This window comes from Euprymna scolopes, chromosome 8 (genome assembly GCF_053919585.1).
Source record: "Euprymna scolopes isolate OS-2025 chromosome 8, ASM5391958v1, whole genome shotgun sequence".
Taxonomy (NCBI): domain Eukaryota; kingdom Metazoa; phylum Mollusca; class Cephalopoda; order Sepiida; family Sepiolidae; genus Euprymna; species Euprymna scolopes.
Genome location: NC_136489.1, coordinates 31,997,985 through 32,005,810, shown reverse-complemented (window position 1 = coordinate 32,005,810; position 7,826 = coordinate 31,997,985). Strand labels below are relative to the sequence as shown.

At 30.8% G+C, this 7,826-nt stretch overlaps 1 pseudogene; it reads left to right on the top strand.

The window, feature by feature from the left end:
- Positions 1-6,242: 6,242 nt before the first annotated feature.
- On the top strand, positions 6,243-6,359 carry LOC145284181 (5S ribosomal RNA; annotated as a pseudogene).
- Positions 6,360-7,826: the final 1,467 nt, after the last annotated feature.

Here is a 7,826-nt window from a genome sequence, read left to right as displayed (position 1 = left end):
TCCCAACTATGGGTTAAATAGAAGCCAACACAAAAAACAACAAAAAAAACATACTCTATTAAAAAATGATTCTTCAAAATCATTGGATTCAGCATTAAATAACCTGAAAAGGGTTGATATGCCGTAGAACAAAAAAAAAGAATTACTCAAATCATCTGAAACTATTGAAACCGTGTTAATAAAATGGAAATATTCTCTCAAGGCATAATAACATCTAAAGTTTTTATAAATATTTTTAAATTGCTTTGCATTACAGATAAAAACAAATAGGGCAAGATTGGAAATTGAGTCGTAAAATACTCTAGATTCTTATATCAGAAAAAAGGAGCCAAATATCCCTAATCCATGTAACCATGCAATCGATCTGTAAACAATAATATCGATATTTTAGAAGTTAATAGTTTTAAACATTCAGAAATTCTTTTAAAAGAAGCACTATGAAAATCATTTAAAATAGTGAACAGATCTTATTTATTGTAAATAATATATACACCATATTTTTTTAATTTTAAACAATATAAATAAAACTTTTAGTAATTTAAAAATATATAACTTTTTTTATTTTTAATCGTTGCAATATAAATAGAAGTCTTTATTATTTTATCTAATATAAACGTTTTATTTTTAATTTTAGACAATGTACACAGATTTTTTTTTACAAATATCGTCCAGAAATGCTCTTAATTGTAGCATATACGTTTTAGCATCCCAAATGTTAAAAATAATTATTTTGATTGTATTTTATTGCAAAACTATTCGATCAATTTTCAAATATTTTCAAATATTTGGTAGGAGGATACCATTCACTTGCGAGCTCCACCTTTATGTGTCTGACATATGTTTTGTATCGAAACGTCTTGATAAGAATGGATAATAGAAATTAGTCAATGAAAAAGGGAGCAGGCGATTTTGACCAACAAACCAGACGATCACAAACACTTTACGTAAATACATGTCATATATCTACATGAACACATTAAATAGGCGTGTTATAATGATTAAATAGACTTGTCATATACACCCAACGATATATAAGGTATAAAACAAGGAGTATACTGAAAAAATTCAAAACGCTACATCAATAGCTCCTATAAGGAGTCAGATGATAAATGTAATTACACAATATCAAGTGAAAAGTTCCTGCAAAAACGATAAATTCAATGGCAAAATATTAATTGGGGTAAAATCATTATGCTACAAAAAAATTAAAACTCGAGAATAAACATTAAATGCATAAAAATAAAGCTGAAAAAACAAGCCTCTATAAAGTGAAGGAAATGTTAGAAATAATAATGAAGAAATTATCGAACTGAATAAATATATATATATATATATATAACTACTTCATTTACTCATATAAAATTAATATACGAAAGTATAAATTTATGCGTAAACTATAAGTATTTACTTCAAAAATGCTCAATACGTAGATAGAGCTAGTTAGTAAGTTATAAAATATATATGGCGATTAAGCTACACTGAATATTCCGCGATTCATCCACTCTAGGACTCTTCAGGCTTATGCGCGAATTTTGTGGTTGTCTGTCGTTTTTATATAAAAGCACCTTCTATTGAGATTTTAGTTAGCCAATAAGCTTTCTAGTATCCACCGTGCCCTTCCTATCAGCCAATGAATATGCACTTATCGGACATAGGCATATTTGAGCTCTGGTTGACCTGTTCCTTTGTGTGTGCTCTATTAATCCTGGATATCTAGTTTCTTGACCTGTTATAAATCTAAGTTATGTTTTTTTATGTTAGTTTATATATAAATATATATATATGTTCATACATATATGCACATATATATGCATATATATATATATACATATATGTGTGATCGTTTATGCATATTCATGTTCATATGTATAATAATAATAATGATGATAATAATAAACCAACCCCGAACAAGAACAACCATACTAGAAATAAAAATACTAATAACGAACAACATAAATGCAACTGTGGACACCGCACACTTTGCCCACTTCAAAATAAATGTCTAACAAAAAGCGTAGTTTTCCAGGCCACAACATTTGCGAAAGAAAACCCGAATAACAAGAAATATTACGCAGGTATCACATCCTTAGATTTCAAAACTCGATATTATGACCACAAAAGTACATTCAACAATAAAAAACACCGAATGAAAAAAACGCTAGCCAATAAATACTGGGAACTCAAGGAAAGCGGACATTTGCCGGTAGTCGAATGGAAAATAATAAGACAAGCTACCACGTGTAGGGACCTAGACGACCCATGTAGATTATGCCTTCATGAAAAATTTGTTATCCTGTACTTTAAAGAATCCCAACATCTATTAAACTGTAGAAGAGAAATAGCGAACAACTGTGTTCACAAGATAAAATTTACTCTAGGATAGCGATACAAACTAGTTTTAAAACTAACAAAAACAATAGAAAATAAACAAATAAATAAATTAAGTAAACATGAATATACATAAACGATCACACATATATGTATGTATATATATATGTACATATATATGTGCATATATGTAGGTACATATATATATAATTATATATAAACTAACATAACTTAGATTTAAAACAGGTCAAGAAACTAGATATTCAGGCTTAATAGAGCACACACAAAGGAACAGGTCAACCAGAGCTCAAATAGGACTCGGTCCGATAAGTGCATGTTCATTGGCTGATAGGAAGGGCGCGGTGGATACTAGAAAGCTTATTGCCTAACTTAAATCTCAATAGAAGGTGTGTATATATAAAAACGACAGACAACCACAAAATTCGCGCATAAGCCTGAAGAGTCCTAGAGTGGATGAAACGCGGAATATTCAGTGTAGCTTAATCGACATATATATAAGTGAAATTTTCTGTGTGTCCGTCTGTGTTTGTAAATTTCCCTACTAAACTTCTCGGTCAATTTTCAGCCTACAGACTCGAGATTTGACATCAGGGGTATTGAGGTTTGAGAAAATATTTTAATAGATTTTCGGCCAGTAATTTGGCTTTTAAGGGGACAAAGTTCAACGATTTGATCTTTGAAAACTCTACTATACTCCTCCGCCAATTTTGCGTCTAAACCCCTGAACTTTTAGAAGTAGGTTTCAGGGACATCGATCAAATATTTTACTTTAATTGTAGCCCAAACAATAAATGTTAAGGGGTCATATTGGAGTCAAATTTACAAAAAATATTGACCTCTCGGCAAATTTTAGATCTAAACATTTGGCATTTTACATAAAAGGTATTCAGATATGCAGCAAGCTTTTTAATTAGTTTTTGGGCGGAAATGTGGCTGCCAAGAGGTCAAAGCAGAAAGAGTTGACATTTTCAGACTCTGCCGAAATCCTCTGCTAAATTTTCGGTCAAGACACTTAAAATTTTAGATGTAGGTTACCTGAACATAAGTCACACTTATATATATATATATATATATATATATATATATATATATATATATATATATATATGCACATAAAGTTATGAACAGTATATAGGGACCGTGCAAAGCCAGGCTATACTGCTAGTATATATATATATATATATATATATATATATATATATATATATATATATAAAACTACCTAATTAATTACTTACGTAAAATTAATATACGAAAGTATAGATTTATACGTAAACTTTAAGTATTTGCTTCAGAAGTATTCAATACGTAGGTAGAGCTAGTTAGTAAGTTATAAAATATATATGGCGATTAAGATACACTGAATATTCCGCGTTTCATCCACTCTAGGACTCCTCAGGCTTATGCGCGAATTCGGTGGTTGTTTATCGTTTTTTATATTTTTTATATAATTTTATATATTTTATATATATTATATATATATATATAATTTTATATAAAAACGATAAACGCCCACAGAATTCGCGCATAAGCCTGAGGAGTCCTAGAGTGGATGAAACGCGGAACATTCAGTGTAGCTTAATCGCCATATATATTTTATAAATGTCTATATATATATATATATATATATATATATATATATATATATATATATATATATATATATGATCGATTCCGATGTATGAGGTTCGCCACAACAATTAACTTATTCGGAAAACCACACAGTAACATGTTTTAGTGGGAAAGGCTTTGTGTAGAACACGCCCACAGTCGGTGGGATGGTTTTCACAGGAGAGAGCAGACTGTAGGTCTCAGATTTTACATTAGACAATTCTTTCCAATAGATGCATGTCTTAAAGAAGACTGAGGGTGCATGCCTCCCTGTGGATTGAACGCGCCCTCGGATATACAGTTGGGAATTTCTACGTTCCAGAGCAGTACATACAGCGCCTGGCAATATCAAATAGTCACTCATCTTGTACTGACCAGACTCATAATTGCTTAACTTCTCCGACTAAAGAGAACCGGTGTATCAACATGATCCTGCCGTATATATATATATATATATATATATATATATATATATATATATATATATATATATATATATATATATGTACAAGACGTAAATTACTATCCACTCGCGTGGTCATGCGCTCGAGTTTGACTATATGCGACAAAAGAGCAGACGATCCTTGGGGAAAATATTGGAAGAAAACATATCATAAAATGAAGTAAACAACTCAACTTCCTAGCAACTTTATACTGGATGAATATCTTCACCTTATATCAAGTTAGTTGAAAACGTCAAGAGCTTATTAAAAGTTTTTTTTTTAAGTTTATGTGGAGACAGAAATTTAGTAATGATCTTTTTGTCTTCATCTTAAACCTTATTAAACTTAATTGAATTTATGTTTTGAAATCGGTTGCCCAGCCTCACAGGAAATAAAATTCATGGAATAAAAAAAAGAAAATGTTTACCTTAGTTACAAATTTAAAAAAAACATTAAAAAATACATATTATACGTGAAAAAAAAACACATAAAACAAAACTTGTTAAAAGAATACGAAAAACAAAAGAAAATGTGGTTTTCTTATTAATTTTGTTCAATTCTGTTTGATTAAAACAATTGGTTGCAGAAAATACAAATTTCTTGATTATTTTTTAAACTCAAAATCGTTACAAAAATATAACAGAAATTGTTACGGTAAGTCATTGTATCATTTTGATTTTCCGTATATTATGGACGTAAACAGTTGGCCGATTTTCATAAAATTTTATGAAAAGGTACGTTATGTGCCTGGCAGTGTTCTTTGATAAGTTTTGTATCGAAATGTCTTGATAAGAATCCATAATAGAAATTACTCAATGAAAAAGGGAACAGGCGATTTTGACCAAGGTTTACACCTTTAATATGTGTATTTGAGAAGTTTTGTTACAACACAGACCGAAAAGCCTAACATATAAAATAAACAGTAGGTCCCTTTATACGAAAGGGACACGTTCGAAATGAAAGTTTATGATTAAAGCACGATTGGCACATAATACTTGACTCCTTCCTTTTTAACTTAAATTCACGCCATTATCACCGCAAAATGAGTAAGGCCAAACATATGAAATCAGCTGTAAGGTATTTGGTATGGCAAGGATGCTTTCAAAATTAATGTTTTTCTGATAGCAAAATTGAAACATGTTACTTGACTTTTACCTGTTTAAAGTCATTATATATAAAATAATTTTATAAAATCTTCAGTTGGTTCTCATAGTGCAATGTAATCTACAATGTATTGTGAACTAAGTCACACCGCAATGGGTTCCCAAATGGAGCACACAATTGATTTGATTGAAATATGGACGATTTCACTAATTTTGATGACAATAAAAATATGGGAGTGTGAAACTTTCGTTCAGCATCATTTTATCTCGAGCAATGTAAGGTCCACCTGCTATATATATATATATATATATATATATATATATATATATATATATATATGACGGGAACCGGTGTGTCACCGTGATTATGCCGTATATATATATATGTATATATATATATATACATATATGTCAACGTGATTATGCCATATATATATATATATATATATATATATATATATATATATATATATATATATATATATATATATGACGGGAACCGGTGTGTCACCGTGATTATGCCGTATATATATATATATATATATATATATATATATATATATATATATATATATATATATATATGTATATATATATGTATATATATGTCAACGTGATTATGCTATATATATATATATATATATATATATATATATATATATATATATATGTATATATATATATATGTATATATATATATATATGTATGTATATATATATATATACATATATATATATATATGACATAATCACGTTGACACACCGGTTCCCGTCAGATCACCGAAGTTAAGCAACGTTGAGCCTGGCTAATACCAGATGGGTGACCATTTGGGAATTCTAGGCGCTGTATGTGCTTTCCGCTTATCTCGGCATTGTTTCTAGTCGCCCTGAACCTCCGTTTGCCACTGGTATTCAACAATGTTGACTCAGGAGAGGTGTGGTTCGAGATTGCGCAACTCGTGCCACAAAAATTTCACGCGCAGGCACCCTTACCGTGGGTGTCCATAGTCTGTCAAGACTGAAGGAAGCCTTTTATATATATATATATATATATATATATATATATATATATATATATATATATATATATATATATATATATATATATATATATATATATATATGCGCGCGTGTGTGTGTAATATATATACATGTTACATCTATACATTATATATTACAATGTAAAGAAGAATGGTATATAGAATGAGAGCATACTCGAAATACCTCATCATGAACGTCCAAGATTTGGTTTCACTAAAGGTCAAAATGTTTTATGTTTGCGCCTAGAACATTCGATATTCATATCTGCACATTCTGTTATAAGGCCACCTAACGAATTGTTTTCAAGTTTGAAATATATCAGTTTTTTGTTATCTTGCTGTATTTCTAATTCGTGAATATCTATTCAGGTTCCTACCAATATAAGCCACTATTTGATGTATGCTTTTCAAAGTGGTTGGCCATTACGGCTCTTCCCTTTGAGCGACATCGTTGAATTTCTCAATGTTACTGACGTGTTGGCTTACCAGAAAAGGTCATAATGGTGGAAATTGAATGGAACCCTTCGTGAATGAATGTATTGTAGTCTAAAAAGATGTCAGCGGCGTGAGTGAGAAAAGTGAGAAGGAATGCCGGCTTTTATTAGATTGCTAAATATTGCGAGAAATAGGATATTTGCCGGTCGAAAGACGAGGAACTAAGTGATTTGAAGACAAGAGAAACGTATAGTAAGAATTTGAACAGTACAAAAAAAAAAGGAACGGGCTTATTTGATGATACATAGTCATTATAGACATGTATGCGATATATAACTGATATTTATCATATATAGTTGATTAGAAACGGCTTTTAAAACCCACTCAAAAATTCAGCAGTTACACCATTATAATGATTGACCTTTTTGCCAAGAAATGTTTATAAATATTAAATAATCTATGTTGACTAATTAATCATACCCGCCGTTTCCACATTCGAACGACCCTATTACGATTTCTCTGTTTTGCTTACTTTTAGTTACGTATATAAACATCTAAAATTATGTGGTAGATATTTACTTGCTGCCTACCTCAGCAAGATCTGACACAAGGTCAGAAAGTGGGGATTCCTGCCAGTGCTTCTAAAAGAGAGGCACTCTGAACTAGCAAAAATTGCCTGGGCTTCCCCATCAGCATTCCCCGGTAAAGGCGCCTTAAACAACAAGCGACAAACTTGCCCCACCCGTATACCGTATAAGGCATTGGAGAATAAACCTCCTAGGCGGTGTACCTCAGTCCGATAGGTACCGGGGCAGTTCCTGGCCCCTCGCCTATCAGGCTGATAA